Genomic DNA, 9,437 nt, shown 5'->3' with positions numbered 1-9,437 from the left:
GTGTAAGAGTGAACTGGAGGGATGGGGTTGGTCGGGGGGAGGTGACTCAAGTAAGTGGGAAACATTGGGGTAGCAAGGTGAATATGAATACAAAAGGGAAGCAGTGTGGGCAGCCCTTTTCCTCACCTTGCATTTCACTAGCACTAACACATTAGTGTTCAATACTTAGAATAAAATCATAGTATTATAATTGTTTTCTTCAGTAATTATGCAGTAGGACAAACCAGTACATTAATCACAATATGACAGTAACCCATTCTAAATGCCAGAAACATGGCTGAGTCATTTTTACGTATTCAGGCTGATCACCTAGCACTGAAAACAGAAATCTATACGTTATTACTGCATTTTGATGTAGTAGACTAAATTGTGCGTAGGTCTTCCAATATTTTAACGAGTTTGCCCTATTTACCATTTCACTGCATCTATTTTACTCACAGTATGTAAATACGGTATATACGTATTCATTTGTTTAAAGGATATCTTGTAGCTGTAAATGGCACAAGAGGTGTGTCAATAAGATGGTGGTTAAGAGTAATTAATCAAAAAATGTTTATGGTATATTCATCTGAATCAGTGCCATTTGTATCCTTAGGAAATAAAATGTATTGAAGGGGTGTTGCTGTCCCAAAACAACATGGTTGGAACATTTCAATGTTCAAATTCCATTCGACGTTGAGGGTGGCGATGATTTGAGGGGGGACCTGACGCATACACACTTGGTAGGGGTGGGGGGGGGGGGGGGGCAGTTCGCACACCCTAGAACCGCCACTGTGTGGCGAATCTAGTCTTCTCTTGATATCAGTGCATTATCCCCTTTAATGAAATTAAAAATCTTCCTGAAATCACTTGGTTCACAAAAAGTTGCATCATTCAGATTCTTCGCAGGCCGTGGGAAGGCCAGAAGTAACTTCATTCAATTATTTTTCTGTATATTCGATGGTATTTCAACTATGACTGGGGAGGTTAACATTTCAACTCAGCCCTGTTACCGACATGAATTATTTATTTTAATTTAATTCGGTTATTTTTAAAAGACACATTTTCGTAGAATCACTATAATGTGCTTAGTGTCAACATGCTACTGGCAGAAATGCCGTTTGTTTATATTTCACACATTTGTTAATTCGAAGCTTAAAACGCAATCTTGTTACTTTGGGTCCTTTTACTCAAAAGTAAAACTTGATGACATAAAAAAAATAAAAATGGATAGATGGATAGTCATATTTCAACAAAATAAATACTAATTATTAAATACATTTGAAAATATGAAGAAAAACTACATTATTTTTATTCATACCGTATCTCTTAGCACAACTTATCGGAGTCTCTTGCTTGCTTCAACTCAAGGCAAATGAAAAATTAATTTTCACAAAAAATTGTCCTGAATATGTACTGACCAAGTGTAGACACTTTTGGTTTTGGAAGATTCTTATTCTTCTGTGTACTACTGCTATCCACTCACTGCTGTAAAAAAACTGAACAAAACAAAACAAAAAACAAGCAAACAAATAGTCATTATTTTCAATTCTACAACTCCTAATTACATCTTGTACAACAATGCAGCTCAAAATATGTGAATAAGAAGATTTGCACTGGTATGAGCCCACCCTTATTTTGAAGCTGGAGGAACAACTTTTTGTTCAGAGCGTTTCCCCTCATTATGTGTAGTGAATATGGCCGTACAGGATATGCATCTGTAGGGTGGAGGAGGAACTTTTCGTCCTTTGGAATAACAGCAGCCCACCTAACATTGGCAAGTCTTCAAGAAAACTCCTGTCCATTTGTAAATCTTCACTTCCTGTCCCAAACCCGCAAGAACATATCAGACAGCCCACTATATGCCTCGACTTTGAAACCCAGCCCTGTAAATTCCCTAGTCAGTTTTTGCAATGACCCAAACTACGCAGGACAGCAATGCTAAACAAATAAATGTCTGGCTCGGGCCATGGATGGAGGTATAGGCTTCAGGAAATGGTTTACTTTGGGGTCTGAGTGCTTCCAGGTTGCTTCTGCCTGTGATGAATCAGTGAGCGTTGGAATGTGCAAATGGTGATGTGAAGTGTGGCTCTGATTTCTGATGGATTAATAGGCTGGACCACTACGTCCACATGGCTCCAATCAGCAGCTCTACACAATCTACAGTAGATCAGTTCACTGGACCCCACCCATGCATTAAAGGTTGGAGGTTGACCATAAGGTTGTTGATGTCATCCACCTTTTTGCCTTAGACCAAACAAATTGTGATTAATTCCTTTATTAAATAATACAATGTATGTACAACCCTTGGAATTTTCCCTTCTGTATAAGCCTATTTAGCATTTGATGAGGTAAAGTAAGGGCCAGTAGTGGTCGTAAGGACCTGGATTTGGGCCTGAGAGGTTCGTACTAAGACCTGATCCATACAAAATAAAGAAACCCGCCTTAGCAAACATTAATTTGTTAATTCTGGAAGATGCTAGATTCTAAGTGCTAGAGGACGCTGCATCTTTTTGTACAATTGTCAAAAAAATACAATTACCAGATAACGAGTAACCCTTTACTGCTCAGTGACTGTTTTTGTCAATGTCTTTATGTTTCAAAAGTGTTCTCTGTCAGTTGACTGTCTGCTTACGTACTAGAGTGGCTCCAACTACCGGAGACAAATTCCTTGTGTGTTTTTTGGACATAATTGGCAAATAAAGATGATTCTGATTCTGAATCTGATTCTGAGTGGGATTTTTGTTGGACCTTTTGTGCCTTTTTGCAACACTTTCTCAAAAATGATGTGCTTTGTGTTATTGTTAGATAAATTGTAGAAGTTATAATTCATTTGCTTAGCTTGCATTAGTCATTGACCTTTTGTGCCTTTTTTGTGACACTTTTTCCAGAGAAAGAGTAGCCTATAGAAGAGCAATCTACCCTGAGATTTATCTAAGGTAAGCAGACTCACATGAAAAGCAGTAAAACTCCAGTATGTCCCAATTTGTCTAATATGGCCAAGAGCCTTGTCACTTATGTTGCAGGATCAAAGGGGAATTTGCAATTTAAAAAAAACCAAACACTTCTTGTCCCATTTGTTAAAACTGTCAGTATGACCTGACAGTAGTAAAATAATCTGTGAAAAAAATTATCTGTGATTAAAAAAAAACACTCTAGCCCAAGTTGTACCACTAATTCTTATTATTTTTTTAATAAAAGCACCACACTTGATGAAAAACAATCAATCGGATATAGAAGGTGTGACTGATGAGGTGTTAATCATTTTCCGTGCACTCGCAGGCACACTTATAGCGGGCACACCTCTTCAGCCTTGTGCTAACCTGTTACGTTGGGCTTCAGAAGCTTTGCTGAAATTATAGCAGAATATCCATCTCTGGGAAATAAAAAAAATGCCCATCCCTCATTTGACAACTATAGATTACAGTACACCTATGGATTACAGTATTTTTAGTATAATATTTTTTTTAATGCGTAAAATTCCATTTTACATTGTGTTTTGAGGGTTGTATATAATGTATTTTCTTCTTCTATCTTCTTTTCTGTTTTTTTTTCTTTTCTGAAGTAAATACATAAACACAGACTGTGAGGTATCATGTTCTGCAGTTTTTATGGTATCTTAGCATATTGTGATACCTTTATCAGAATCAGTATGTCCAAAAAACACACAAGGAATTTGTCTCCGGTAGATGGAGCCGCTCTAGTACGACAACAGACAGTCAATTGACAGGGAACACTTTTGAGACATAAAGACATTGACAAAAACAATCACTGAGCAATAAAGGGTTGCTAGTTATCTGGTAAAGCCGGTACAAATTATTTATTTATTTATTTTTGTTGTTTTTGTTTTGACAATTGTGCAAAAAGATGCAGAGTCCTGTAGCACTTAGAGCAGTTTGAATGACTAATATAGCAATAGTAATTTGAATGGATAAAATTAAATTAAAAAAAGAGAATTGTATTACATTTTGATTGGGGATAAACTGAAACAGACCAAATGCCTTATACAAATTTACAATTTGTAAAAAAACAAAAAAAGCCTGGATTTATTATACATGACTTAATTTGTAAATTGCCTGAGGTGCACATTCTGTATGAGAATGTCTCTGGATGCATTAATGAGTTTGTCGGCTATTCTGCATGTGTAATATCATGGGTGTTTTTTTTTTTTAATACTTCGTGAGGATGTGAATTAGCATACATACTGTATTTATTGTTGTTGACGGCAAGCCATGATCTGGTTTAAGATTTGAGAGAAAAAAAAATCATACAGTTTATAAATTAATCCACATTTTATTATGACTGCTCGGCCGGTGAGGGGTAGATTAAAAACAACATGTATTGAACAGGTTCATGAATCAATTATATTAAAGGAGAGATTAGTTTGCCTCTGAGATTAATTATGGACTATTTTATGCTGATTCAAACACATGTAGGATGAGGTTGGGGTGAGGGGTACATGGGACCCTGGTCGTTCACATATCATGTATTTTCTTGATGAAGAGTAGACAATATCATACATGCAGACAGCAGGTAATCTGGTCTACACTTTATTGCTGTCAGTTTATGTCCTGGCATGCAAAAAATGCAATCAGTCATATACCGTATGAACAAATCTGCTCCTTCAATCATTAATCCCTCCTTCATTGAGCAAACACTCTCTTGGAAACAAAGTCTGGCTGTTTGTTTACACTCGTTTTGGTTTGGTTTGGTTGTAACTAACTGGAAGTTTATTATTCAAAACTTGGTGAACAACAACTCTGGTGTAGTTTGTTTCACTTCAGCGACACAAAGCAAAGAAAAAGAACAGTGTTATTTTTTGTTTATTCTCACTATAGATCCAAACATGTAAACTGAGTGTACGTAACTCAGTAGACAGCATTATTGTTTTGGAAGTCTGATTTTCATCACACAATTTGAAGCCCGCTGCAGACAGAGTGACACAACTGAGCACCACTGGACTGTCGTGCAGCGCGTGGTGTTGTGCAATTAGTATTCATTAGCGGACGACAGTTGGCGACTAGTTCAACCTACCTACAACCTTTCGCTTCCCGTCCTTATAGCATCGTCAGTAGTACAAATAAATAAATAAAATAAATACCTGTAAATATTCTGGTGAACTATGTTACTGAGATAATCACTCACATTGACCTCATATTTCGAGTGTTATTTTGAAAATATTCACTTATTGCCTTTAGGAGGAGAACACTGCAGCCTTAGTTTAGTTAGTTTTAAAATCCCTGTTTGGATTCTCCACACTGAGTCATCTGAGCTCCCTTTGGGATAATGTTTGCGTTGAGTAATTGTTTGCTATTTCAACAATGACTGCAGCACTGGTGCAATCAGAGCCCATATTTTAATTGCTATGACAGCTGCTTTAGGAGATGTGCCAACTTAATCATCCAAAGCAAGCTAAGCCACTGGACCTGTCTTCTTGAAAATACAAGGGAACTTCAGAAACTTTATTCAACTGCAACCCTTGGAAAGGTCCAGTGAGCTTCGCTTGAAGCCTGTGAACACAGTAACCCACACACATTGAAACATGCACATATTCATCCCGCTCTCTTCCAAACCCGCCCAAAATAAACCTGCTCTAACACCTCTCTGGGGTGAGTTGGCAGGGTAGGGACCACACACAGACACGCGCACACAAATACACATGGACTCACACCTACAAGCTCCAACAAACACAAGAAGCCATATATGCGGACCCACTCTAATTTAATATCTATAACAACATAACCTTGAAGGATAAAATGCAGGACTCATTTAAATGCTAATTTGTTTGTTAACATAATATCAAGATTCTGTGTGGGACAGGTTACGGAACTAGGCTGTCACTTGATATGTATATTTTATTCTGCTTTGCTATTTTTATTGGGACTTTGATTATGATAATATAAAACACTAAATAAAACATTAATATAGACAGGAAGGACTTGAGCAACATCTCTTATGCATTCAGGTGCTTATTACCAGGCAGGAAATAAGAATGATGGGACAGCCGTGGATGTGACAATACTGAGACTGATAGACCAAATCATACTTTTTTTTTTTTTGCTACCTAATACACTTTAACATCAATGTCATAGCTCTGAATTCTAAAAACTTCACCGATATCTGCACTTAAAACTATTAATTCAATTTCAATCTGCCGGATGATAAATAAAATAGCTTAATCCAACTTAACAAAAAGTGACCCAGGACCCAGTATGAGACCTGACCCTAAGTTTGGTATAGGACCTTATAGCAAAATTCCCTTTAACTTAATTAACTTACTTTCACAGTGTCAATCAAATATACCCATGTGCTTGCTAAAAAATGTTTTTTTTCCCTCTCTCTGTGTCAGTGTAGATCCTTAGTCATCCAGGTCAAAGTAATCCATAAAGGTTGAATCGCGGCAGCTGGACTCTTCCTTCTTGTTTATTGAATTTATTGGGGTTTTTTTGTTTTCCAAAAACAAAACAAAAACATAACTTGGGCAATTATAATATTAGGGTATTTTTAAAAAAAAGTTTATTCTCACTGTATAAATGATAGAAGGAAAATACTGATGAGTAACATGTTTATCCCCCCAAAAAGTTTTCTTATGAAGACGAAAGGTTTTTGTTTCCTGTCTTTTTGATTAACAGATTAAGTGTCAACCAAACAAACAAAATGGGCAGCAATTTGGGACAAGTGAGTTACTATTTTTGTCACCCTATACACAGTTTAGAAATACAGTATGACGTTTTTTTGAAAGAGAACTTTAAGGTACAGAGCAATGAATGATGTGAGTCTGTTTCAAACCTTGCTAAGCATTCAAGCTGATCACTCTGTTGTTATCCCTGCTCAGTAGTCCTCTGCAATGTCAGCTTTATAGTTAAGAATATGTATATCATTGCAGAGAGCATGCCTTAGCATAATATCTTTACAGAGTGAAATTGTGACCGTGATACCCGTGTTTTGTGGGTGATGATATCAAATATTGTTTTCAGCAGGTATGACTAGCTTTAAAATAGTGTGTAAGGAACAAAACTCTAATGAAAAAAACAAAGGTTGTCTTTTCTTGTTTCAAATAGACATGGACTTTATTGTCTCAAAATGAAGGAAGTGTATCATGGTCTCATGGTGAGTTATGGGGCTTTTAAATCTCTGGTGGCACGAATGAACAATTCGAGTATTGTCTGTGTGTTTGCTATTAAGTGTTAGTTCACACCTCACTCTCTCCCGTCATTTGTCTCTTGATCTAAAAAGCTCAAGGGACATACAGCCATTCAGTGCGCTTCCATCAATGGCCGTAACCAGCTATGAAGTTTCCCTTCTGGATGGACAATATATGTTCCCAACAGACAGAAAGACTGATGCGGTTTATCGATCCATAGAGTAAAAAGGTTGTGACTCCAACTGTGAACTACTGTTTGCTTCCTATAATACTGTCTTCATTTTAACAGGACACTAAAATGGCAACAACGGCCTCAACTAAAGCTGGTGGGGTTTGGTCCCATCACTGTCACCTGTCATGCAGTGATTACATTTTTCATTTCAGAATTGCATCACATTTTCTGTCCTTTACATGAAATTTCAAGTACTCCATGCTCAAAGTACAGAAACATGTACCGGTACTTGTGTAAATTATACTTGTCCTGAAACGGAATGTAACTGTAGCTGCACTAAAAATGCTTTCTTAATATTATGTAAAATAACAACTAGCTCGGCGGCACGGTGGACGACTGGTTAGAGCGTGAATTGGAGACTCTAAATTGCCCGTAGGTGTGACTGTGAGTGCGAATGGTTGTTTGTTTGTATGTGCCCTGCTATTGGCTGGCAACCAGTTCAGGGTGTACCCCGCCTCCTGCCCGATGACAGCTGGGATAGGCTCCAGCAAAATATGTTTGAAATCAGCTCTTAGTTTTTGGTATGATTTTGTTGATGTCTTTAAACATTTTGTTTTATCACAGACATTTTAAGTAGTATGAATGGCACGAATAGTAATTACGCTCGGAAGTTGTGTCACTCAAAATACGTAGAAACCTGTAAGTAAAACCTTTTTAGCCATCTAGAGGAGGAGAAAAAAGTGAGCTAAAGTGAGCTACATGACTCAGCAAAATGATATCATCAAGCAAATTGCTCTGACCATGGATAAACCTAAGCTTAGTCCACTCTTTGACTTTTCATATTTTTTCACCTTTATTCCCTGTTTTTTTTAATTTTTTTTTTATCGTATAGCGAGGTTTCTGCTTGATTAGTTAGCATAGCATAGCAACTAGCACAGCTAGAATGTAGGCTTGAGGAAAAACTAAGTGTAGGAGCCGAGGCGTAGAGGGGGTCCGGTTTGGTGGCCTCAGTATTGCATCTCTGATTTTTGCAGATGATGTGGTTCTGTTGCCTTCATCAAGCCGTGATCTCCAACTCTCACTGGAGCGGTTCGCAGCCGAGTGGGAAGCGGCTGGGATGAGAATCAGCACCTCCAAATCTGAGACCACGGTCCTCAGTCGGAAAAGGGTGGGGTGCCCTCTCCAGGTCGGGGATGAGATCCTGCCCCAAGTAGAGGAGTTCATCAACTGAATAATATACATTTCGGAAGTCTCAAAGGGAAAATATTTTGTGCCTTTTGTGTGAGTCTTGGGTGAGGCAGGACAAACCTCCTGCCCTAATGAGGGATGCGGCTGCTGTACGTGAGGGATATTGATAACGGGAAAAATGCTTCAGAGAAAGAGAGACTGGTAATGGTTGAGCCTGGCAGGGCAGGGTACCTCATTGCCTACGCCTGCCTGCAGAAATGGGATACTTTTTATTTGGAAGAGGTTTCCCCCCACAGGGTTTGAGCTGGCAGGGCAATATGGTCAAGTGTTCTGGCAAACATGAGGCAGCATGATTATTATATCACTTACCACAGCTCATCAAAGAGACATAAATTCTCTGAACGACTGCACCCAGCCGCTTCATCTGTCACCAGAGGGTCGATCCAGCAACAGAGTGGGCCTGTGTTTCTTGGCCTGCGGTAGTCATTTTGCATTATTTGGATGTTTAAGTGAGCAAATGTGTGTTTATGCATGTGTGAATGTTAGTGTAGATTAAGATACATATGCATGGTTATTTTTATGTGCATGTGTGTGGTCCCGCTGGTACGTGCCCCGCCCTCATTCTTGCATGTTTGTATGACTTTCAGTACCACGCGCCATAATGCTCTTGTACCCAAAACAGACTGCGCTGGTTTCCTTTCTGAATGAATGGGCCCACTTCACGAGACGTGTATGCCTAAGTGAGTGGTGTGGACGAGCCTTCTCTTGAGGTAAGCCATGCGTCAATGTCGCCTGCGATACGCTCAACCATATGTCGGCTCGTGGGTTTCTTAAACTGAAGACTTTGCCTCGTCACAGTGACAGAACATTTTCATCATTGCACATTAGGAGGCTCCCTGTGCATCGTAGCATACAATGGGAGTAAAGGTCGGGGCGGGGCGGCGGGGTTTCCAC

This window comes from Phyllopteryx taeniolatus, chromosome 2, assembly GCF_024500385.1.
Source record: "Phyllopteryx taeniolatus isolate TA_2022b chromosome 2, UOR_Ptae_1.2, whole genome shotgun sequence".
Lineage (NCBI taxonomy): Eukaryota > Metazoa > Chordata > Actinopteri > Syngnathiformes > Syngnathidae > Phyllopteryx > Phyllopteryx taeniolatus.
This window is presented reverse-complemented; position numbering follows the sequence as displayed.